Source organism: Felis catus, chromosome A3, assembly GCF_018350175.1.
Source record: "Felis catus isolate Fca126 chromosome A3, F.catus_Fca126_mat1.0, whole genome shotgun sequence".
NCBI lineage: Eukaryota > Metazoa > Chordata > Mammalia > Carnivora > Felidae > Felis > Felis catus.
The window spans coordinates 100,458,779-100,482,332 of NC_058370.1; the positions used below are offsets into that span (position 1 = coordinate 100,458,779).

The 23,554-nt window shown below is 45.0% G+C and overlaps 3 long non-coding RNA genes across 4 annotated transcripts in view; 1 reads left to right on the top strand and 2 right to left on the bottom strand.

Annotated features, from left to right (window-relative positions):
* Positions 1-4,104, bottom strand: LOC123384525. The gene is made up of 2 exons (XR_006595720.1): positions 4,044-4,104; positions 1-100 (listed from the first exon to the last, which is right to left on the bottom strand). It is a non-coding gene; the product is annotated as an uncharacterized LOC123384525 (long non-coding RNA).
* On the top strand, positions 1,848-14,334 carry LOC123384524. Its single transcript, XR_006595719.1, has 3 exons — positions 1,848-1,926; positions 7,162-7,285; positions 13,500-14,334. It is a non-coding gene; the product is annotated as an uncharacterized LOC123384524 (long non-coding RNA).
* LOC123384523 overlaps positions 4,127-23,554 on the bottom strand; it is a 26,056-nt gene continuing 6,628 nt past the window's right edge. Inside the window, exons 2-6 of one of the 2 annotated variants that reach the window (XR_006595717.1) lie at positions 20,274-20,451; positions 19,868-19,921; positions 16,307-16,484; positions 13,064-13,133; positions 4,135-4,187 (exon numbers count right to left, since the gene is read on the bottom strand). This is a non-coding gene — a long non-coding RNA (uncharacterized LOC123384523). Of the gene's footprint in view, positions 4,188-13,063; positions 13,134-16,306; positions 16,485-19,867; positions 19,922-20,273; positions 20,452-23,554 lie in introns of both variants that reach the window. The other variant, XR_006595718.1, reaches the window with a different exon arrangement.

Sequence of the window (23,554 nt, forward strand, 5' to 3'; positions counted from 1 at the left end):
TTTGAATTTCTTCCGTGTTTATTGGCCCATTCAGGTTTTCTGTCTCCTCTTAGACAAATTTTGGTAATTTGCATCTTCCTAGAAAATTCTGCATTTTAACCTAGATTAAAAAAATTTTTTTATTAACATTAATTTCTTTTTAGTAATTTTTGAATGCTTTAAAATCTCAATAGGTGTGTTTCCTGCTTCATTTTTTTAATGTTTATTTATTTATTTTGAGAAAGAAAGAGAGACTGTGAGCCTGTGTGAGTGGGGGAGGGGCAGAAAGAGAGAGAGAGAGAGAGAGAGAGAGAGAGAGAGAATTCCAAGCAGGCTTCACACTCAGCACTGAGCCTGACATGGGGCTCGATCTCACAACTGTCAGATCATGACCTGAGCCGAAATCAAAGAGTCAGACACTCAATCGACTGAGCCACCCAGGCACCCTTCCTTTTTCATTTCAAATGTTAATTATTCTTTAAATTTTTATTCATATATCTTATTTATAACATGTAATTAGGTTTGTCTATAGTAATGGTTCTTTCAAAGATCAAGATGGTGTTTTATTAATCAAGGTTATTTTTGTATGTGAGTATTCCACCTCATTAAATTCTGCTAACTTTTATACTCCATCCATTTAATATCTTTGGATTTATTTTGTTGATCTTTCATTCTAGCTTCTTGATTTTAATGTTTCCTTCATTTATTCTGAATTCTTCTTGTTTCTAATAAATTTCCCCTGACTCCACTTGGATCAGGTCCCAGTAGTCCCTGAAAACAAAGTCCCAGGACGCCTGGGCGGCTCAGTCGGTTAAGTGTCTGACTTCCGCTCAGGTCATGATCTCGCGGCTCCTGAGTTCGAGCCCCGCGTCGGGCTATGTGCTAACAGCTCAGAGCCTGGAGCCTGCTTCAGATTCTGTGTCTCCCCGTCTCTCTCTACCCGTTCTCTGCTCATGCTCTGTCTCTGGCTCAAAAATAAACAAACATTTAAAAAAATTTTTTTTAATTAAAAAATAAAAAAAATTAAAAAAATTAAGCAAAGTCTCATTTTGGCTTATTTCAACTTTATAATTTCCTTTTTAACACAGGAGTTACTTTAAAATTTTTTTTTCAACGTTTTTATTTTTGGGACAGAGAGAGACAGAGAATGAACGGGGGAGGGGCAGAGAGAGAGGGAAACACAGAATCGGAAACAGGCTCCAGGCTGCGAGCCATCAGCCCAGAGCCTGACGCGGGGCTCGAACTCACAGACCGCGAGATCGTGACCTGGCTGAAGTTGGACGCTTAACCGACTGCGCCACCCAGGCACCCCAACACAGGAGTTACTTTAAAAGAGGCTTTAAATTTTCCAGTGAGAAGATTTTTATTTTGCTACTTCTTGTGTTTTGTTTTGCATCTTAATTTCTAACTTTATTGCAGAGTGACAAAATAATCAGATTTGTGTGCTTTTTGGAATTTAGTGGGATTCCCTTTGTGGTCAGATACATGACTAATTTGTAAAAGGGCCATGGGTGCCTGGAAGAAATGAGTCCTCGCTCCACCGGGGACAATGTGTTATTTATACATATTAGGTACATTTCAGAACTCTATTGTGCTTTGCACTGAAGCAAACGACTGTATATCTTTTTAGTGGACCATAGCTTTTATCAATATGAACTAATCCATGTTTACTGTAATGCTTTCTATTTTATTTTTTTTAATTTTGGTAAAATGCACATAACATAAAGTTTGCCACTTTAACCATTTTTAAGTGTACAGTTCTATGGCCTTAAGTACATCACACTGTGGTGCAACCATCACTGCCTTCCGCCCACAGAGCTCTTCTCTGTAAAACTGAAACTCTACACATTAAGTAACAACTCGCCGTTCCTCTTTCCTCCCTGCCCGCCCCAGCAATTGCCCCTCAACTTTCTGTCTCTGTGAACCCGATTATTCTACGATCCTCATGTAAGTGGAATCATACAATATTCATCCTTTTGTGACTGGTTTATTTCACCCACATAATGTCCTCAAGTTTCATCTGTGTTGTTGCAGGTGACAGAATTTCCTTCTTTTCAAGGCTTAATCACGTTCCGCTGTGTGTCCAGACTACCTTGTGTTGTTTATCTTATCATCTGCTGATAGGCATTTGAGCTGCTTTCCTTTGAGCTATTTCCTATTGCCGTGAATAATGCTGCTATGAACATGGGTGTACAAATATCTCCTTGAGTCCCTGCTTTCAATTCTTTGGGGTGTGTACCTAGAGGTGGAATTGCCAGATCATATGGTAATTCTGTTTTTAGTTCTTTGAGAAAGCATCATCCTATTTTCCATAGTGGCTATACCATTTTCCATTCCCACTAACAGTGCACAGGAGCTCCAATTTCTCCCCATCCTTGCTGACACTTGCTGGTTTCTATTTTGTGTGTTTTGTTTATAGTTGCCATCCTAATGGGTGTGATGTTTTTTAAATTATTGTTTTGGATTGTATAGCTATTATGTAACATGTGATACCTATTTAGGAGGTGTCTATTTCCCTCTACCTTTGTTTTCAAACTTTCTGCATAATTTTCTTTAGATATACTTTTTGGAAATAAGATATAACATAATTGTTTTCTTTTTATTAACTTAAACTGAAAATACAGGTCTTGTAATGGCCTAATTTAACCTATTCGTGGGTACTCTGATTACTTATAAAACCAGACTTATCCTTGTCCTGCTGTTTTTATGTTCTCTATCATACTTTCTTCTCTTTTTTGTTTCCATCTTTTCTTCAGTTGATCAGTTTTTCTGTATTCTATTGTTTTTCCTTATTTGTATTTGTATTTTTAAATAATTTTTTATTATTCATTTTGAGAGAGAGAGAGAGAGAGAGAGAGGAGGAGAGGGGCAGAGAGAGAAGGAGAGAGAGAGGGAATCCCGAGCAGGCTCTGCACCATCAGCATGGAGACCAAAATGGGACTCGAACCCACAAACCATGAGATCATGACCTGAGCTGAAACCACGAATAGGACGTTTAACTGACTGAACCACCCAGGCGCCCCTCCATTGTTTTTCGTATTGTGGGTTAGAAATTATACATTTTATTTCTACTTTTTTGGTGGTTACCATTAAATTTTTAAGACATACTTAAACATAATTTTCTAAAGTATTTTGAATAAATTCAGATCAGAAGTTCGCAAACTGTGGCCTGTGTGCCAAATCCAACCCACCATCCACCTTTGTACCTCCTGCAGGCTAAGAATAATTTTTATGTTTTTAAGTAGCTGAAAAAAAAATCAAAAGAAGAAAAATATTTTGTGACACATGGAACTTCCATAATTCAAATTTCAGCATCCCTAAGTGAAGTTTTATTGGAACACAGCCACATTTTTTTGCTTACAAATTGTCTATAGCTACAATGGCAAAGCCTAAAATATTTGCAATTGGCCCTTTATTGAATACATTTGCTGATCTGTGGTTTAGATATATGTCTTCCCCCCCCAAAAAGATAAGGATTAATACAGAGATTAGTGCTTCCTTCAAGTCTCCAAATCTTACTCCATGCCACCCCTATGTTGCATGTGGGATTTCAGTTCTAGAAACTGGAAACAACCCAAATGTCCATCAGTAGGTGAGTGGATAAGCAGATTGTGGTATACCAATACAATGGAATGCTACTCAGCAATAAAAGAAAAAAAAGAATGAACGACTGAAACATACACATCTGAAAGTGTGTGATGCTAAGTGTAAGAAACTAAATGCAAAGGCTACATACTGTATGATAATATTTATGTGACATTCTAGAGAAGGCAAAACTATAATGATAGAAAGCAGATCTGTGCTTTCCAGGGGCCAAAAGTAGGGGAATGGTGATTGGTTCCAAAGAAGCATAAAGAACATTTTGGGGTGATAGAAATATGTTTTATCATGATTGTGGTGGTGGTTACACAACTGTATACATTTGTCAAAATTCACCCAATTGTATACTTTAAATTGGTGAGTTTTATTGCCTATAAAATATACCTCAAAAGAGCTAATATAAAAAGCCTGTTCTGCACTTATTACCAGGGAAATACAAATCAAAACCACAAGGAGATACCTACCACCTCACATCGGTCAGAGTGGCTAAAATGAACAACTCAGGAAACAACAGATGTTGGCGAGGATATGGAGAAACGAGAACCCTCTTGCACTGCTGGTGGGAATGCAAACTGGTGCAGCCACTCTGGAAAATAGTGTGGAGGTTCCTAAAAAAATTAAAAACAGAATTACCCTATGACCCAGCAATAGCACTACGAGGAATGTATCCAAAGGATATAGGAATGCTGATTCATAGGGCACATGTACCCCAAAATTTATAGCAGCTCTATCAACAATAGCCAAATTATGGAAAGAGCCCAAATGTCCATCAACTGATGAATGGATAAAGAAGATGTAGTAATGTATATATAATGGAATACTACTCAGCAATGAAAAAGAATGAAATCTTGCCATTTGCAACAATGTGGATGGAACTGGAGGGTATTATGCTAAGTGAGATAAGTCAGTCAGAGAAAGACAGATATCATATGTTTTCACTCATATGTGGAATTTGAGAAACTTAACAGAAGACCATGGGGGAAGAGAAGGGGAAATAAGTTACAACCAGAAAGGGAGGCAAACCATAACAGACTCTTAAATACACAGAACAAATTGAGGGTTGATGGGGGTTGAGTGTTGGGAGGGACAGGGAAAATGGGAGATAGGCATTAGGAGGGCACTTGTTGGGATGAGCACTGGGTGTTGTGTGTAAGGGATGAATCATGCAAATCTACTCCCGAAGCCAAGACTACACTGTATACACTGTTTAGCTAACTTGACAATAAATTATTTTAATTAATTAATTAATTAATTAACTTTATGTTTAAAAATTGAAAAAATAAATAAATAAAAAATAAAAAGCCTGTTCTGGGCAAAACTACCCTTTGATGGGGGGGGGGGGGGGAACAATCTATGATGAGAAGGAGCATGTGGGAACTTTTTGAGGTGAGAGTAATGTTCTGTATCTTGATGGGGAGGGTTACATTACACAATTTAATGCATTTGCCAAAAATCAGTTATCGTATGCTTGAGATTTATGCATTTCATTATATGTAAATTCTACATCAAAGTAAATGTATTAAATTTTGAACTGTAGTTAACAATATGCATGCTTGAACATTTAAGGGGAAGTATACAGATGTCTGTAAACTTACTTTGAAATGTATAAACAATAAGATGGATAAATGAACGGCTATATGGATAGACACATAGTAAAGTATAATAAAGTATTAATGGTAGAATATAGATGATGAGTGTTCTTGATAAAATATATGTACCTGTTCTGCCTTTTAAGACATTTGTGTTGCATGTACAAGACATCTGGACCTAGTCTTAAATTATCTCGTGTATGAAGAAATAGTTTTAAAATATTTTCATCTAGAGCACTAACTGTGCTCATCTTTCCTTCTTCAAAAGCCAGGGAAAAGACATGGTGGGACTTGTGTACCTGCCTAGTTTGAGCCAGCAGCTTACCTGGTCCTTCCTATTTTTGAGGCCCTGCCGTCCCTGTTGATATTCTGTAGGGTCCCTTCCTTTCTAAGCCTGAGAGGATTATAGGAGTCTAAGTAGTCTCCTGGGATCTGGTTTATTGCTGGATCCCTGGCAGTGTGAGAAACTTCTGGAAACTTACTGGGTGCCAAAGCCCTAATAGAAAAGTAGTAGAGTTCTGATATGTTAGCCCTGGAAGGGCCTTAGTCACCACTTCACAGTTATCTTTTCACTCATATGAGAAACTTAACAGAAGACCATGGAGGAAAGGAAGGGGAAAAAAATAGTTACAAACAGAGAGGGAGGGAGGCAAACCATAAGAGACTCTTAAATACAGAGAACAAACTGAGGGTTGATGGGGATTTGGGGGGGAGGGGAAAATGGGTGATGGGCACTGAGGAGGGCACTTGTTGGGATGAGCACTGGGTGTTGTATGTAAGCGACGAATCACGGGAATCTACCCCCAAAACCAAGAGCACGTTTTACACACTGTATGTTAGCCAATTTGACAATGAATTATATTAAAAGAAAGAAAGAGAGAAAGAAAGGAAGAAAGAAAAAAGAAAAGAAAAGAAAAGAAAAGAAAAGAAAAGAAAAGAAAAGAAAAGAAAAGAAAAGAAAAGAAAAGAAAAGAAAAGAAAAAAGAAAGAAACAAGTGCAGAGAGGGGAAGTGACTTGCTTAAGCCCACACAGGGCTGTGGTAGCAGATGCCCCAAGCCTCCTTGCTCCCAGCCATATTGGGGCCGCAGCCAATCTGATGGTTTCCTAAGAGGCACTGATGGGAGGAGGCCCATGATTTATGAGGTGGTAGCAGCCTTGCTGAGAGGAGGCCTGGGTTCAACCCCGGCTCTGCGAGCTTGGGCAGGTTACTTCATCTCTTAGCTCGACTTTCCTCATGAGTACCATAAGAATAATAGTATCTTCCTTCTGGAGTGTTGGAGGTTTAAATGGAACATTGTCTTTAGAGCAGTTAGCACAATGCCTGGACCCAGTAAGCGCTCATTCCGCTGGAAGCAGTGTTATTACTGTTACTAGTAAGTGCGCCGTTATGTGAGTCTGTGAAACCAGATTTTGACTCCAGTGCTACACTTACTAGCTGTGACTGTAATCCTCACAACAATCCCCAAGGGAGTGGTCTTTTCCATATTTTACAAATAAGGAAATTGGCATGCATGTCCAACCTCAGGTCTTCGGATCTGGATCAAACACAAATATTGTTTTCTAATAATCCTCTTGGCAGATATGTTCTCAGCAAAATGACCATTCAGCCATTCATCTGTCATTTTCTCAAACTCCTTCAGCTTAAGATGTTCAGGGTGCCAGGGGGCCATGTTCAGGGTAGCATGTCCTGAACCCCATCATATGCATCATCTGGGAGCTTGTCAGAAATGATGATTTTGCCCCCACCCCTACCCAGAGCTACTGAAACAGTGTCTGGAGGTGGGGACCTAGGATCTGTTCCAGCAAGCTCTAGGAAGTAGAGAAGTGCTATTCTAAGGAACCAATAAGATGAGGATTAGTGGAGAGAGTGAACGATCAGGTTCAGGGGGGCGCATCTACAGCATGGAATGTTCGACCTACGAAGAGTAAACCTCCTACTAGCAATTCTGCTTTGTCTTTTTTGTGCTAACATTATGCTTGTCTCTTTCCTAGCCTTGAGCTGCATTGCAAAGGTCTCCATAGTTCCCAGGCCCCAGGAAAGGGAGCACAAAGGCAGAAGAACGTTTACCTCTCCACTCTGTCACTGACTGATGTCTCATCTAGGACCTCCTCAAAGGTGCTTGCAGAGTCTCGCCCTGGGAGTTTTTCCTTTTCATTTCACTGGAGCTCATAAGGATTGAGTCATTTATGAGGATTCTGTCATACACTCAAAAGCCAGAGGGATGGTTTGTGAGGGTTTATCTCCAACCATAGCCGTGAGCCACCATGGCTGAGACTGTGCTTGGAGGAACCAAATAAAGCTCCCTGACCCCACAGGAAGCTGCAAAATCAACCACCCATTTCCTCAACAACAACCACCTCCATATGCTGTGGTCTAAACACTCATCATGTATTATCAAAATGTACACCGGTAGAACTCTCAAAGCCAAGTCTAGTCCAAACAATGGCTTGCTGGAGGGAGGTGGGCTTAGGGGTGGGAAAGAGGCTTGGAGAGGCTTCTGACAACACATACTCCTGGCCAGACCCAGCTCCCTTCACTGCCATCATCTCTGTTTTATTTACACCTTGTTATTACATCTCCTGCTTCTTATCATTCCCAGTTCAGATGGCCTCCAACCTCCACCACCTGAGGCAGAAACTACCCGCAGTCCTAAATGCAGCTGAAAAATCGCTTTTGGAGTTTGTGCATCTGGCAGTGAATATCTCACCTCTTAACCAGACTTGAGCCCTGGCAGGGAAAACCCCTCCCAATCTGGCCCCTTGCCCAGCAGGGTCCAGTGCCAGGGTGTGGTTGGCACTAGATTAAGTTATGTAATAGATCAGCAATAGAGTTGCACTTCATAATTGCCAAGGAGTTTCTGAACACACAGGTTGCAGGAGAAAAGAAGCAAGGTAGAGTTCTGTAGCTGAGCAGAGACAGAGCATGGGCTGGATATGGGGGCTGATGTTTCTCTGAGGACCAGATGCCCAAAGTCCTAAGGGCCGGAGGAATCTTTGCTGGGGGTCAGCAACAACAGCCACCAGCACATTCATTCCACCAGTGATGACTGGCACTGTTCCAGATGCTGGGGCTATAAAGATGAGCACCAGAGATGGTGGAATACAAGGTGCAGGGAGGGGGGCAGGAAAATTATCCTTCATAAAAGATTAATTCCAAGTATTCTTATCCTGGAATTCTTAGCCTTCTCATTTGCATGCTTGTTTCCTTCTTTCCTCCCCATCCCTTCCTTTGTCCCTCCCTCCCACCCTTCCTTCCTTCCTTTCTTTCTTTCTTCCTTTCTTTTTCTTTCTTTCTTTCTTCTTTCTTTCTTTCTTTCTTTCTTTCTTTCTTTCTTTCTTTCTTTCTTTCTTTCTTTCTTTCTTTCTTTCTTTCTCTTTCTTTCTCCTTCTTTTCTTCCTTCCTTCCTTTCCTGCCTTCCACCCTCCCTCCCTTCTTCTTCTTTCCTTCCTTCCTTCCTCTTCTAAAGTAATGGCAGCTGTCTGGGGAAGATGCCTTAGCCTGAATTGACCTCAATCAGTGCTAACTTGTATGTTTATAAAGGTCACCTGATGACACTGGTGGAAAAAATAGGCAAAGAAATTTAAACACAGAGTTAGTAAGTCTCCCTAGGGATATGACCTCACAATGAAAAGAATTGCATGTTTTTGTAAACAAGGACTTTAAAGGTCAGTTTAAAACACAAGCTCTGGAGATGACAAATATATACCTACTGGGTAAATGGAGGAGAAAGACTGGCTCAGTATTTTGTGGATGGGTAATTGTGGTTTGGGGTAAAATTTCCAAGGTCAGCATCACATGTGGGTTCAGAAAGTATTGTATCTTGAACCTCTTAGGTGAAGTGACAATGACATGGGAAGCTAAATTAGAGGGGTTACTTCCCCTGCAGCCTCTGAAGCGAGGCTGCCTTCTTCCTAGCTCATACTCAGGCCCTGGGGAGGGTCAGGATCGCATTTGCTCTGCATTGCTGCTTCCAAACCATTCTCCCTCCTTCCCTCCTAAAACACCAGTCGGCTGGCTTACTCTCCCTTGGAATCTCCTCAAACTATCCATGGATGCCCTCCTTGTTGCACCTGCTGACCCTTGGGCACTTCCTTTTGTTCCTTTTAAGGACTTTGGTTCACACTCACACTCTCCAGCACTGTTTTATCTCCAGCTTTATCTCACGGTGATTTCAATATCCACATAGAAGATCCTCCCCAAGTCCCAGTGTCAGTCCACTTGGATTGCTATAACAGATTACCAGAGACTGGGCAGTTTATAAACAACAGAAATTTATTTCTCACAGTTCTAGAGGCTGGGAGGTCCAAGATCAAGGCAGATTGGGTGTCTAGTAATGACCTACTTCTGGTTCATACACTGCTTTCTTCTCACCGTGTCCTTGCATGGCAGAGAGGGCAAGAGTCTCTCTGGAGTTTCTTTCATAAGGGCACTGATCCCATTCATGGGTGCCTCATTGTCATCTGATCACCTCCCAAAGGCCCCACTTCCAAACACCATCACATCAGGGAGTAGGATTCAACATACGGATTTGGAGGGGACACAAACATATAGTGTGTAGCACCCAGCCTCCAATTCTACGACCTACACATGGAAACCAGTGACCTTGTCACCTCCACCTCAACCACTCACTTCCACAGACATACCCTGGAACCCATTACTACCACTGACTAGAGAGCCCTCCAGTGTCTCAGTTTCTAGTAACCCATGCTGCAGCCACTATGCCCTGTTTCTCCAGCTCACTCCTTCTCTTACACAGACTCCAATAATTCTTCTTCCAATTGAGATATGCAATCTCTGCTCCAACCATGTTTTCACTAATAATTAGCCCCTTAAGTGCCTCATTTCCATCCTTTCCCAGCTTATATTTCACAGTTTACACTGTTATAGTTTACAGTTGCATATACCCCAACTCCTTCCATTGCATTTGCCTGAGAGAACTTCATCCATGGCTGACCTGTAAGGCCTAACCAATAACAAGATGGAGAAGCAAACAACAAATGTCTCTTCCTTTATCTCTCATCCAGCTTCTGACCTCACTCTACTTCTCTGCTGCCCCTTAGAACTCGTTAAGAGCTGTCCAGCTACTGTCATAATTCCTTTCTTCCCCTTCTCACTGCAACTCCCTCCCATTGACTTTTGTGACCTCTCTCCACTGAAATAGCTTGTGTCAAGACTCCTGAGGTCCTCTGGTTGCCAAATCTAATGGGCAAGTCTCAAACCTCATCTTACTAAACTCATCAGTAGCATCTTTGATGGAGCAGAACACTCTGTCTTCCTGACACATTCCTGGTTTGGATATGCACTCCCCTTGGATCTCCTCCTACCTCACTGGCCTCCTCTTCTCACATCCCTCTGACATTGTTCATTGGGAGCTTCCCAAGGTTCAGGCTTTGCACCTTTCTTCTATCACTCTTTACTGACCTCACCCAGTCTCTAGGACTGAATGACTCCCAAAGTTAGATCTTCAGCCCAGATCTTGAACCTGAACTCCAAATTTCTATCTTTAACTTACAATATGACCTTTCTACCTGGATGTCTAATGGGCATCCTAAACTTAACAACTTCTATCCCTTCGTTGTGTTCCTCCTGATCGTCATCTCAGAAAAGGACAACTTCTTCAACTGTTCAGGCAAAATAACCTGGGTGTCATCTTTGATTCCTTCCTTCCTCTAATGTCCTGTATACAATCAGTTGATAGATCATGTTGGCTTACGTTCAAAATACATCCAGGGTGGCTCAGTCGGTTGAGCGACCAACTTCAGCTCAGGTCATGATCTCACGGTTCGTGGGTTCATGCCCCATGTCAGCCACTGTGCTGACAGCTTGGAGCCTGGAGCCTGCCTCAGATTCTGTGTCTTCCCCTCTCTCTCTCTGCCCCTCTTCTGCTTGTGCGCGCGCTCCTCTCTCTCTCTTTCTCTCAATCTCAAAAATAAATTAATAAAACACTTTTTAAAGAGGTAAAAACAAAAACAAAAAACCCAAAATACATCCAGAAACCTGTGTTTCTTACCACTGCTGCTAATATGGACCAAGCCACTGTCATCTCTCACCTGGATTATTCCAGTAGCCCCCTAACTGGTCTCTCTGCCTCTGCCCTCATCCTTGACATCTGTTCTCCATAAAGCAACCTGAGCAAACTTTCTAAAATTGAAGTAAAATAGATTTCAGCCAATTTGTCAACTCTAAATGATTGCTAACAGTTGCCTGAGGTGCCCTGTGGAGAACTCTTGGCTTATAGTAAAGAATGCCATGACTGTTTGGCAATGTGTGCCAAGGCCTAGGCAGAGGGAGCAGGATGTGAGGGCCACAGAGTCACATGGCCTGAGACAAGATTCCTCTCCCCAGTGGGCCTGCTTAGACTGGGTTCCCCAGAGACAAGGATCTGTGGGCAGGCACTTTATTCAAGAAGTGATCCCAGGAGTGGGGAGTGAGACAGAGAAAGGATAGAAAAGGGAAGGGAAGAAAGCCAAAGCAGAATATCTTGATAAGTAGGTCACCTCTAAGAGTACCTGAGGCTCAGGTGCGGCACCTCTGGGAGAAGGTGGAGAACACATCTCAGAGTAGTCCGACCTGAGGGGAGAATTTGTTCTCCCTTCAGCTTCCAGTACACCCAAGGATGAAACCCTGAGGTGGAGGTCACACTGCAGGCAGATGCCCTTGGCCCTTGTGGACAGGGTGCTGACAGAGTCTGCCCCAGTGCCCCATTCTGGGATGACTAGCCCTGCTCTGACAATGGAGCTCAACCCCAACAGCTTGCTCCTCCAGAAAAGCAGGCCAGACCCAAAGTTAACTAGAGAGGCAGTGTGGCCCAGTGGGACAGATATAGGCTCTGGAGTCAGCCAAACGTGGGTCCAAATCCTGGCACAAGCTGTGACCTCAGATGAGTTACAGGACTTACTTCTCGGCATTCTCATAATAACCTAGAAGTAACAGCTCCTGCCCATGGGGTGTTGTGAGGATCCCCTGAGGCTCCCCTCCCATATACTCCCCTGACACACAAGTCAGCATTTGCTACCCCCATTCCCAACTTGCCCCACAGCTGCCTCCACACACATAGAAAGCACAAACTGCCCAGAAGTTCGGCCCCTGTCTGGGCATAAGATTAGGTTCCAGATCTCTAACACCACAAGATGGCAGCCCACTGGGAGGGTAGGAAGGAGTTATTACGACTTTCTTTTATCCTCATTTTTAGTTATCCTTTTAAAAGTTCTGGTTTTGCTTTTGTTCTAGAACAGCCATAATAGAATTGTATAAGTACATGATTTATGCGTAAATAAAGGTACAAATATTAGGGTGTGTGCTCAAAAATATCTCATGGGTATATAATCCAAATAGTTTGGAGATGACTACCATGTATCCTTCTTTCTTGTCCTGGATAACACACGTCTGGTCTCTGTCCTGCTCAGACCTCTTCCCACAGCCTGCCCTGCCTTTAGTCTGACTCTTTCCTCCTAGAATTACATCTTGCAGTCAGTCCCTGGTCTCGTAAGGTTCATAAAGGAAAGTGTCTCTTGTTACTTGTATGATCACCACAAGAGGCCCAACCTAACCCCTTTCCTAGACCCCTCACCACACCACCACCACTGTCCCTCACAGCTGTTGTTTCCCTAGTCAGGAGCAATCAGTCTTCCTGTGGGCCGCAGACCATGATCAGTTTCTGTGTCAGTTGCCCTCAACTTGCCCACTTCCTGGGCCATCTCCCAGTGTTCCTGGTCCCCCACCCGTGCTCCATGCCTTTGCAGTCCCTGGGCAGACCCTAAGTTCCCACCTCAGCTCCTTTCCTCAAGGTGTGCCTCTCCCCAGCCCCACAGATCTAAATTCCATCCGATTCCCAGGCCCAATGCAGCACTGGGCCACCATGTGACATCTTCCAGTGCCTCCTAGAAACTGTACCTGCCTGGTCCCAGTGACACTTCTCAGGTGCTGCTTCGGGTCAGGGTCGGCTACATAATTTGTGTGCTCACTACAAAACAAAAATACAAGGCCCCTTGTTCAAAAAAGAAGAAAAATTGGGGCCCTTGGGTGGTTCATTCAGTTAATCATCTGACTCTTGGTTTTGGCTCAGGTTATGATCTCATGGTTCGTGAATTTGAACCCCACATGAGGCCCTCAGCTCTCAGCGCAGAGCCCGCTTCAGATACTCTGTCTCTCTCTCTCTCTGCCCCTCCCCAGCTCACGCACTCTCTCTCTGTCAAAAATAAGTAAAAATTTAAAAATTAAAAAAAAAAGAAAAGCTGCCATTAAATGTATGAAAATATAAAGCTTTTTCCTTTCTTCCGAAATCTCTCTCTTGACCTGTCATGGTATTGTTTTTTTTGTTTCTATTTAGTGTTGTGCTCCCTCAGGCAAGGGGATGCGATGGCAGACCCTCACAGGCACCAGGCCACCCTTTGCCCTCCACAACTCAGCGCTGACACATCATTGGCTGCTGGACTGGCATGGTGAGTCAGGCATCTCTGCCTCCTGAGGGGATTGCAAGCTGCACACTGGGATGCTCTAGGTACCTGGAGCAGGGCAGGGCAAGAGGTTTGTCTCTGCTGAATGGGCCACGTTGCCAGCCCAGCACAGAGACAGCTGCCATCACGCCTTATCACGAGAGACAGCAGGGCCCACATGCCCAGACCCCTCCAGCCAGGGCGGGAATGGCGGTGCCTGCTGGACATGGGCAGGGAGGGGAAACTGGGAGAGACTAGGACACTACGAGTGAGGGGACGGGGCAGCTAAGGCCACATCCCAAAGAGATGGCAGAAGATAGGATAGTGCATGGACTGAGGCCCCTGGCTACCAGCACATGCTTCATTGTCTTATTGGCCTTTACTTACATAATACAGACTCGAAGATAAATTGGTTAAAAACCTCATGCACCGCCACGTTCATTACAGCATTATTTACAATAGCCAAAATATGGAAAGAAGCTAAGTATTCATCAATGGATGAAAGGATCAAGAACGTGTGGTGTATATATATACACAATAGAATATCATCCAGCTATAAAAAAGAAAGAATTCTTGCCATTTGTGACAACATGGATGGGTCTGGAGGCCATTATGCTAAGATAAATAAGTCAGAGAAAGACAAATACCGTATGATCTCATTTATCTGTGGAATCAAAAAATAACAACAACAGGGGCACCTGGGTGACTCAGTCAGTTAAGCTCCCGACTGTTGATTTTGGTTCAGGTCATGATCTCATGTTTTGTGAATTCAAGCCCTGCCTCACGCTTCGTGCTGACAGGGCAGAGCCTGCTTGGGATTTTCTCTCTCACTCTCTCTCTGCCCCTCCCCAGCTCACACGTGCTCTCTCTTTCCAAAATAAATGAAAACATTAAAAAAAAAAAAAAAAAAAACAGGGACGCCTGGGTGGTGCAGTGGGTAAAGCGTCTGACTCTTGATCTCGGCCCGGATCATGATCTCACAGTTCGTGAGTTCGAGTCCCACATGGGGCTCTGCGCTGATGGTGCAGTCTGCTTGGGATTCTGTCTCTCCCTCTCTCTGCCCCTCTCCTGCTTGTGCTCTCTCTGTGTCTCTCAAAATAGATAAATAAACTTAATTTAAAAAATTAAAAAACAAAAAAACAAAACTAAATGAAAATAAACTTAAAAAAAAAAAAAACTTCAAAACAATGTACACAGAGCATGAAGCCCACAGGGCCGATGGGATTGCACTGATCTCATGCCCAAGGATACAGCCCTGCTGGTATACGAGATGCCTTGAGGTGACAGGTGGATGGGCCTTTAAAACATTTTAATAGTTTATTTTAATGTGTATTAGAAAAAAATCATGACTATCACAATCTATAATTTCACAGCGATACCGTCTTAGTTTGAGCTGTTATAACAAAACATTGTAAACTGGATGGCTTATTAACAACATAAATTTATCTCTCACAGTTCTGGAGGCTAGAAGTCTGAGGTCAAGGTGCCGGCATGGCCAGACTGTGGTGAGAAACCACTTCCTGGGTGCAGACTGCCCACTTCTCATTGTACGCTCTTTTTTTTTTTTAATGTTTATGTATTTTTGAGAGAGAGAGAGAGAGAGAGAGAGAGCATTAGCAGGGGAGGGGCAGAGAAAGGGAGACACAGAATCCGAAGCAGGCTCCAGGCTCTGCACTGTCAGCACAGAGCCCGATGCAGGGCTCCAACCCACGAACCCATGAGATCATGACCTGAGCCAAATTTGGACACTTAACTGACTGAGCCACCCAGGTGCCCCTCATGGTATGCTCTTGTGGTGAAAAGAGAGAAGAGAGCTCCCTGGGAATCCCTTTTATGGGAGCACTAATCCCATTCATGAGAGGTCCACTCTCATGACCTGATCACCTCCCAAAGGCCCCACCTCCTCATACCATCACTTGGGGGTCAGGTTTCAACCTAGGAATTTTGGAGGGACACACGCACTCAGTCCATAATAGATACATAGACTCTCTTAGAAACAAATTTATGGAAGGAAAAAAATCAGTTGCTCTAAAGAAAAAAAAATATTTTAAAATATTTATTTTTGAGAGAGAGAGAGAGAGAGAGAGAGCACGTGCACAAGTGGGGGAGGGGCAGAGAGAGAGGAAGGCATAGAATCTGAAACAGGCTCCAGGCTCCGAGCTGTCAGCACAGAGCTCGATGTGGGGCTCAAATCCACGAACTGTGAGATCATGATCTGAGCCTAAACTGGACGCTTAACCAACTGAGCCACCCAGGAGCCCCTAAAGAAAAATGTTAAGTGAACAATCGCACAAATGGTACTCAGATATGGCAAAAAAGAAGACATTCCTCAGAATTTGAGAAATACCACACCAGACTGTGAGTTCGTTACAGTCACCTATAGCTTGTCTACATATCCCTCTACTTGCTCCTTGGCCTCCCCTCACCCCTCCTTGAGGGGGGGCAGCCAATGCTGACTGAATGAATAAGCAAATCGACCAATGAAAACCTGGGACACCTGGAACCTGAGACTCTCTTTTGCAAATTTCGTTTGTAGGACTTTTTCTGATTAATCGACTCATTCAGGATTCATTTCTACACATTTCAGAAGAAAACTGCTAAAGAAATCAATTCCTTTAAAATATACAGAGCTTATTTTGGAATAAACTGCCTGACCCTCTTTTTCAGGGCCTCTCCCTGACCACCAAGTTCAGAAACTCACCAGGTGATGCTCACAGCAGGATGCAAAGTGTCCTCCCATCCAGTGTGGCTCCCAGTTAGCCTGGAGGCTGTGTCCTGCAGGTGGTCTGAGATGACACTTTGTGACATGTTTTTCCCCAATGGTTCACCTTGTAGGGAGATCATGACTCGAAGAGACTAGCTGATACTCTTGGAGGGTCCTGGACGAACAAGCGACCACAAGTTTTTCATCAAAAAGTAGCCAGCCCCTTAGAGAAATGGTTTCCAGTTTCATCTTTCCATCACATTTCACCTTATTAAACAACAGAGCGACACAATTTTGAAAAGGACAAAGACTGTAATGTTACCCATGACAAACATGTTGGAAGCAAGTTTCACTAAAATGGAGGAAAAGGAGAAACTCAGATTTGATGGTTATAGGCCAAAACCACCACTTGGAGTCTCACTGGTGTGTCTGTCAGGTGGCCTTTGTTTCTCAAATAACCATTCATATACATTTATACGGGTTGTTCACAATCAATATATATTTTTAAGTTTTTAGTTATTTATTTTGAGAGAGATAGAAGGAGGGGCAGAGAGAGAGGGAGAGAGACAGAATCCCAAGCAAGCTCCTTACTGCCAGCGCTGAGCCCAATGTAGGGCTCGAACCCACAAACCATGAGACCGTGACCTGAGCCGAAACCGAGATTCAGACGCCCCACCGGCTGAGCCACTCAGGTGACCCAGCTGTTGATATTTAATGAATGACAAAAAAAGAAGGTTCATGGCATGATACTTTTCTAACTACTGGAACCTATCACCAGTGTTTTCTTTCGTTATTTATGAGCCACTTTATTTTGAAGTTTTGAGGTAAGTATTTTGAATGAGCTGACACACTTCAAGACTTACCCATCACGTAAATTGAAGATTTATATGAGGGTGTACATGCTCACTGAAAAAACTCAAGCATTACAGATATGGGTGACTTAGAAAGTGAGAGTTCCCCTATAGTTATGCTTTCTGTATATAATCAGTGTTTCTAGTCCTTGGTACACTCCTCCAGATTTTGTCTGTGCTTGTGTGTACACACACACCCACACCCACACCCTCCCTCCCCCCCCCCCCACACACACAATGCAGGATGCTATTACTTTTTGTGCTGTCTAAAAGTTCCTCTTTCACTTGACTCTGCCTTAGACATCTTTTCACATCAGTTCATCAAGATCTGCCACGTGCAATCATGACTCATCAGACGTGTATTTACGGTCAGACTCAATAGAGCACCATGATTCCTAAGATCTACTGAACTTGACTTTCTCCCCATCACCACAGGCCAGAAGGGATGACATTCACCAACTCTTGGGAAATGTCTGACTCTTTTCTGAGACCGTCCTGTGCTCACCACTCTCAACCCACAATTTGTCTTGCACAGCAGAGCCGTTGGGGATCCCCACTGTCCTGGCCAGGCCCACCCACTTCGCCCAGAAGGTGATTCCCCAGGGAGAAATAGTTTATTATCAACTGAACACTAACCTCAGAGGAAAAGTCTGAGTTCTAGGGAAGAAATTCATTTACTGCAAAGTATGCAAAGAAAAACTGCATAATCAAAATGAATACATGTTTAATTAAATGCCTTCAAAGCGACCCATTATGTCAACTTCATTAATTGGTAAATTTAGTATTTATAATAATTTCATTACATTTGAAAAATGAATTGGAAGTAACATTTGCCCATTTGCAATAATTCTTGAGGAAAGCATGGAGACTACTAAGAAATAACATGTGTTCCTCATATCCTTATTTTGAAAAGCGGTATTATCAAAGGGGGGCCTGGCTGGCTCAGTCGATAGAGATTCAACTCTTGATCTTGGGGTCGTGAGTTTAAGCCCCATGCTGGGTATACAGAGTACTTAAAAAAAAAAAGACCTGATTAAAAGCAAAATTGTTAAAACCATCTAAAAATATTTTGTAATAAAAATATATATGCACGAATATACGTGAGTATGTATCTATGTGTTTGCATATATACATAAATATATAACAGCCACTGAGGGCTGTGCTTGACGTTTCTGATGCACTGTTAGGCCAGAGTCTTTAAGAGTAAGAAGGTCCAGCACTGCACAAGACCCCAAGTAGCTGTGCGCTCAGCCAGGACCCCCTTCCGTAAGCATGAGATAGGAGTCATGCTGAGCCAAAAGGAAGTTCTTCTTGAAGAATAATTTCTAAAATTAGTCCCTAGCATGAGGGCAGGATATTAGTGGTCTGGGAACTGGGAGAATCAGAGGCAGAATTTAGAGAGCTGACAAGGGGAAACCCACCGCCTAACAGGCTCCCCTGGCTTTCTAGAAAAACATAAAGTTCTATCATTAGAGCCAATGCCTTTATTGGCCTAGATCCCCTACTGAAGTGCTTTTTCTCTTCCTTAAAAACAAAGAGAATAACAAAAGTGTAACATATATGATAAAGAGCACACATCTTAAGAGTATGGCCTAGGGCACCTGGTGCCTCAGTAGATTAAGCTTCTGACTCTTGATTTCAGCTCAGGTCATGATGTTGCAGTTTGTGGGTTTGAGCCCCACATTGGTCTCCAAGCTGACAGTGCAGAGCCTGTTTGGGATTCTCTCTCTACCCCCCACCCCCGTCTCTGCCCCTCCCTTGTGCTCTCCCTCCCTCAAAATAAATAAATATTCTTTAAAAATATATTTTAAAAAAAGAGTATGGCCTAATGATTTTTTACATATATAACCTCCAGGTTAGCACCATTCAGATCAGTGCATGGAATATTTCCATCACCCCCGAAGGCTCCCTCTGCTTCCTCCCAGGTAAAATCTTCCTCTGAGGCAACCACCATTCAGATTTTGGTCACCATACATTAGTTTTGCCTGTTTTTGAACTTCATATAAATGGAATCATACAGGATGTACTCTTTTGTGTCTAGTGTCTTTTTCAATATTGCATCTGTGAGATTTATCCCTGTTGCTAAGAGTAAAAATAGCTCTTTAGGGTGTTAGTAACGATGGATTTGCATATGGCCAGAGATGTCTATTATCGCTGGTCCCACAGTCCTTTTCTGTACCAGGCAATCACCATCTCTCACCTTCTTCCCTCACAACACACAGTTGTATAAATGGTCAAATAAACATCATAATTTTTTTACCATTTGAATGTGATCCCCCCCGCCCCAGGTATAAAAGTTACATATGTGAACAAGAAGGAGAAGAAAGAAGAAGAAGAGGGGAAGGGGGAAGAGAAGGAGAAGGAGAAGGAGAAGGAGAGGAGGGGAAGGAGAAGGGGAAGGAGGAAAAAGAGAAGGAAAAGAAGGAGAAGGAGGAGAAAAAGGAGAAGGAGAAGGAGAAGGAGGGGGAGGAGGAAGGGGAGGGGGAAAAAGGGGAGACGAAGGGAGACAGGGAGGGGGAAAGGGAGAAGAAGAAGAAGAAGAAGAAGAAGAAGAAGAAGAAGAAGAAGAAGAAGAAGAAAAGGAGGAGGAGGAGGGGGAGGTGAAAGGGGAGACAGAGAGGGAGAAGGACAGAAGGAAGGAAGAAGGAAGGAAGGAAGGGAGGCATGGAGGAAGAAATTCTAGCTTTGAGAATGTTGCTTGACTCACCCAAACACAGCCAGTCCCTGAGCTGGTCAGTGGCCTTTGATCCGTGTAGCCTGGCTGAGAAAAATGAATTGGCTCAGACATGTTCTCCCTGTCAGTGTTAGAACTCAGAGGGAAGTTGCCTTTGGTAGAGACATTGGTCCCACTTGGACTGTGGGTGGTGCCGCCGTGACTCTCCTCTGGGACTGCAGGGCCTACTCCCCAGCTCCACCCTTCTCATCCCACCTAAGGACAACTCCGAGGCCAGCACAGCTCCAGAGCTCTGCGTGAGGTCGGCTGACTGACCGCCCAGTTGAGGCTGCGCCGCTGGCCAATTGCTCCCACTGTCCACTCCCCCTTGTCTCTTCACTGCCACACCCCACGGACATTCACCCCAAGGCACATCATAAACTTTCTGCTCACTAATCACCTCAGAGTCTGTGTCCCGGGGGACCAACCCGCCACAAGGTAGACAGAAGGGATGATGCGTGGAATCAGGCATGTCTGGCACGGGTCCTTCTCTCCTGCCCTGGCTGGATCCTGCGTCTTCACATCCACATTGCCGGATTTCTGTCCTCCTGGAGAATTGTTCACCTGGCACTCCGTGTCTCCAAAGGAAAAAAGGTAAGTTTTGCAGAAAGGAAAGGCCAGATCTAGTATCGCCTAGCTGAGCCTTAGTTTCTTCATCTGTAAAATGGGCCTTTGCCAAGGCCACTCCAGCCCCTGTGTCTTTCTGCCGGCCTCCATTTCCCTCCACAGCCCCCACTTCCACCACCCCTTAGTGGGTCTTCTCCCCCACCCCCAGTCCAACCTCCACACTTCACCCAGAGCATTCGCCAGTGCCCTGGGGGTGATACAGCAGGGCACGGACTTCATATAGGGTTGATGTTTTACTGAGGAAAACAGGATCAACAACAGGTTTCACAATTAGCCATTTTGCGAGTGTGAGATCATTGTTGCTGTTTGGAGCACTTTAGCAGGGTCGGCTTTCTGAAGCCCCATTTTTATGTTTTAAGTTCATTTATTTTTGAAAGAGAGAGAGTGTGAGCAAGGGAGGGGCAGAGAGAAAGAGGGAGAGAGAGAATCCCAAGTGGGTCCCATGCTGTCAATACACAGAGCCTGATGCAGGGCTCGATCTCGTGAACCGTGAGATCACGACCTGAGCCGAAACCAAGAGTCGGACGCGTACCCGACTGAGCCACTACAGGTGCCCCTCTGAAGCCCCACTTTAATTAAATAGTGCTCCCTCTGCCCCAATAAAACCTCAAGAGGTCTACACCACTAGACTCTAGATCTGTAAGCCTCATCCAGGGTCCTGTCATCCGTCAGAACCTCATCTCCTATTACATGGTACCAGGCCCCCAGCCCCACGACTCCCTAGACATTCCTACCTCTGTGCCTTTACCCGTGCTGACCCTGCCTGCTGAGGCGTGGCTCATACAACAGCTCTTCTACAAAGCCTTCCGAGAACCCCCAGGTCAGAAGCATTTTATTGGTACACGGATGGTAACGTTTGCCGTTAGTTTACTTGTGTTAAGGGTTAACTAGGTTAACTAGCCACAACGCTCATTAAAAAACAAAAACAAAAGAGTTGCATGTCCTCATGACTTGATAATTTATAAAGTGGCTCCCATTTTTCCAAACTTAGCACTAAAACTCACCATTCCTACAGATGAGTCAGGGAAGGGGAGAGTTCATTTATTGGCTTAGGTTTGGGAAAATGCACAAAAGGGGTATGTCCCCTGCCTGTCCCCGTGCCCTAGATGAACAACTCCTGAAGAATGAAGGTCTAAGTGGGGACCTCATATGAGGTCCAGCCAGAAAAGCCCCAAGTCTCTACCGTTTCCTGGAGGGGAGGAGGAGGGCGAGTGGGCTTGCGAGGTCCCTGGAGACTGTCCCATAGCACAGTGCTAGTGGGTATTGGCAGGGCCAGAGGGGATGGTTCCCCCACCCCCTGTGGGGGAGGCTGGGACTCAAGGACTCCCACACACTGTCTCAACTGACACTTGTAGCCAAGTCAGTGTCTGGGTGCCATGGAAACCTCTCTTGAGAGCAGAGACCGAAGCAACAGTGCAGGCCACCCACACTAAGCCCATTGTCCCCTGAGCCAGCCCCTTCATGAGAGGCCCCTTATCAGCCCTTCCTAGGCCTGCAGCTCCCTGGCTCTCCACCCACCAGCTGCACCAGCTTTCCACTCTTGCTGGCCCAGCCTGGGGAACCATTGCGGGGGGGGGGGCGGGGGGCGGGCGGGGGGGGGGCGGTCTCACCTGCTTCAGGACCCACCACCCTCCCCGTCCGCCCTACTCCCGGGGAAATCAAAGGCAGCCCAGTAGAGAGGCCAGAGAGCTCAGTTTTCAGCCACCTTGAGCCCTGGGAACAGAGGACACCAGGCAGAGAGAAGCCCTGGAGGCAGTCAGCTCACAGGACCACGGCCGCTTCTCTTTCGAAGTTAAAATCTGTTGTCTGGTTGGCGCGGCCTTATGCCCATGCCATCTGCCATGTCTCCTGGCCCAGAGGAGAAGGCCAGGTTCTGGGAAATGGCTCTGGAACTGGCCTTAGGGCCCTAGAATAAACCCATCTGGGCCACCCAGTCCCTGGTTTTGCTGCAGGCCCCACCCATTCTTTTCTCCTCTTCCAAGTCCTGGAAGCTTCCCCGGAAGCCAAGCCGCTCTCCAGTGTCCCCCCTCCCGCAACCTCCCTCTCATGTCTCCTGGAGCCAAGGCCTCGCTGCACAAATCCTATTGCCAAGTAACATCAGAACAGGAAAGGAACCGAAGGGGTAGAGGAATCTGAGCCTGGTGCCCCTCCCCATCCCCATCTCCATTTACAATTTCACAGAGCAGGAGCTGAGGCTGAGGCAGGGAAGGGCTGCCGGAGGTCACAGGCTCAGCCCAGAGCTGGGAGCCTGCCTCTTCACATGGGCTGCTTCACCCTGCTTTGAGCCCAGACTTGATAATCACAGGCCAGGAGTCCCACAGATCCCAGGAGCAGCGACTCACAGGGATTGGAAACCCCCAGCCCAACCCAAAGCAAAGGAGAGGTGCCAACTACTGGAAGGAAGGGCTTGTGATCACAGCGCTGCCTCCCGCAAGCAGTCACCTGCGTGTCCCCAGAGCACTCCCTGTAGAGACACCAGTGTGGCTAACAAGCACACCTGCCTTGAAGCAAAGCACCCAGAGCCCCTCAGGCTCCTCAGGGAGGGACTGGTCTGGACAGGCGCCTGAGAGGAGCCTGGGCTTTGGACCCAGAGTTGTGGGGGAGGGCTCCAATCCCAGCTGGGGGATTTGGGACGAGTTATATAACCTCTTTTAGCCTCAGCTTCACCATCTGTAAAAAGCGCAATAGAAATTTCTACACACCTTACTGGGATGTTGTAAGGACTCGACAAGACGATAACTAGAAAGTATTTAGCAGAACGCTTAGAGAGCACTCAATAAACAGATCATGTTGATAGATGATAGATCATGTTGCTATTTTTATGACAACCTTTTATCCCCAGAATTCTGGATACCACATGAGGTGCAGGGGGTAAAGAAGTTATAGGGGGAGAAAGGGAGAGAGCTCCTCTCTGCAGCAGGATGCACCCCTTCCCCCCCCCCCCACTACTGAGGGAGTCCCAGAGGCAGGAAAAGGGCAGAACTGCAGGCAGCATGTGCCCCCAGCAAGGGCCCCCGCCCCTAACATTCCTGTTGGGACTTAACAGGGGGTGGC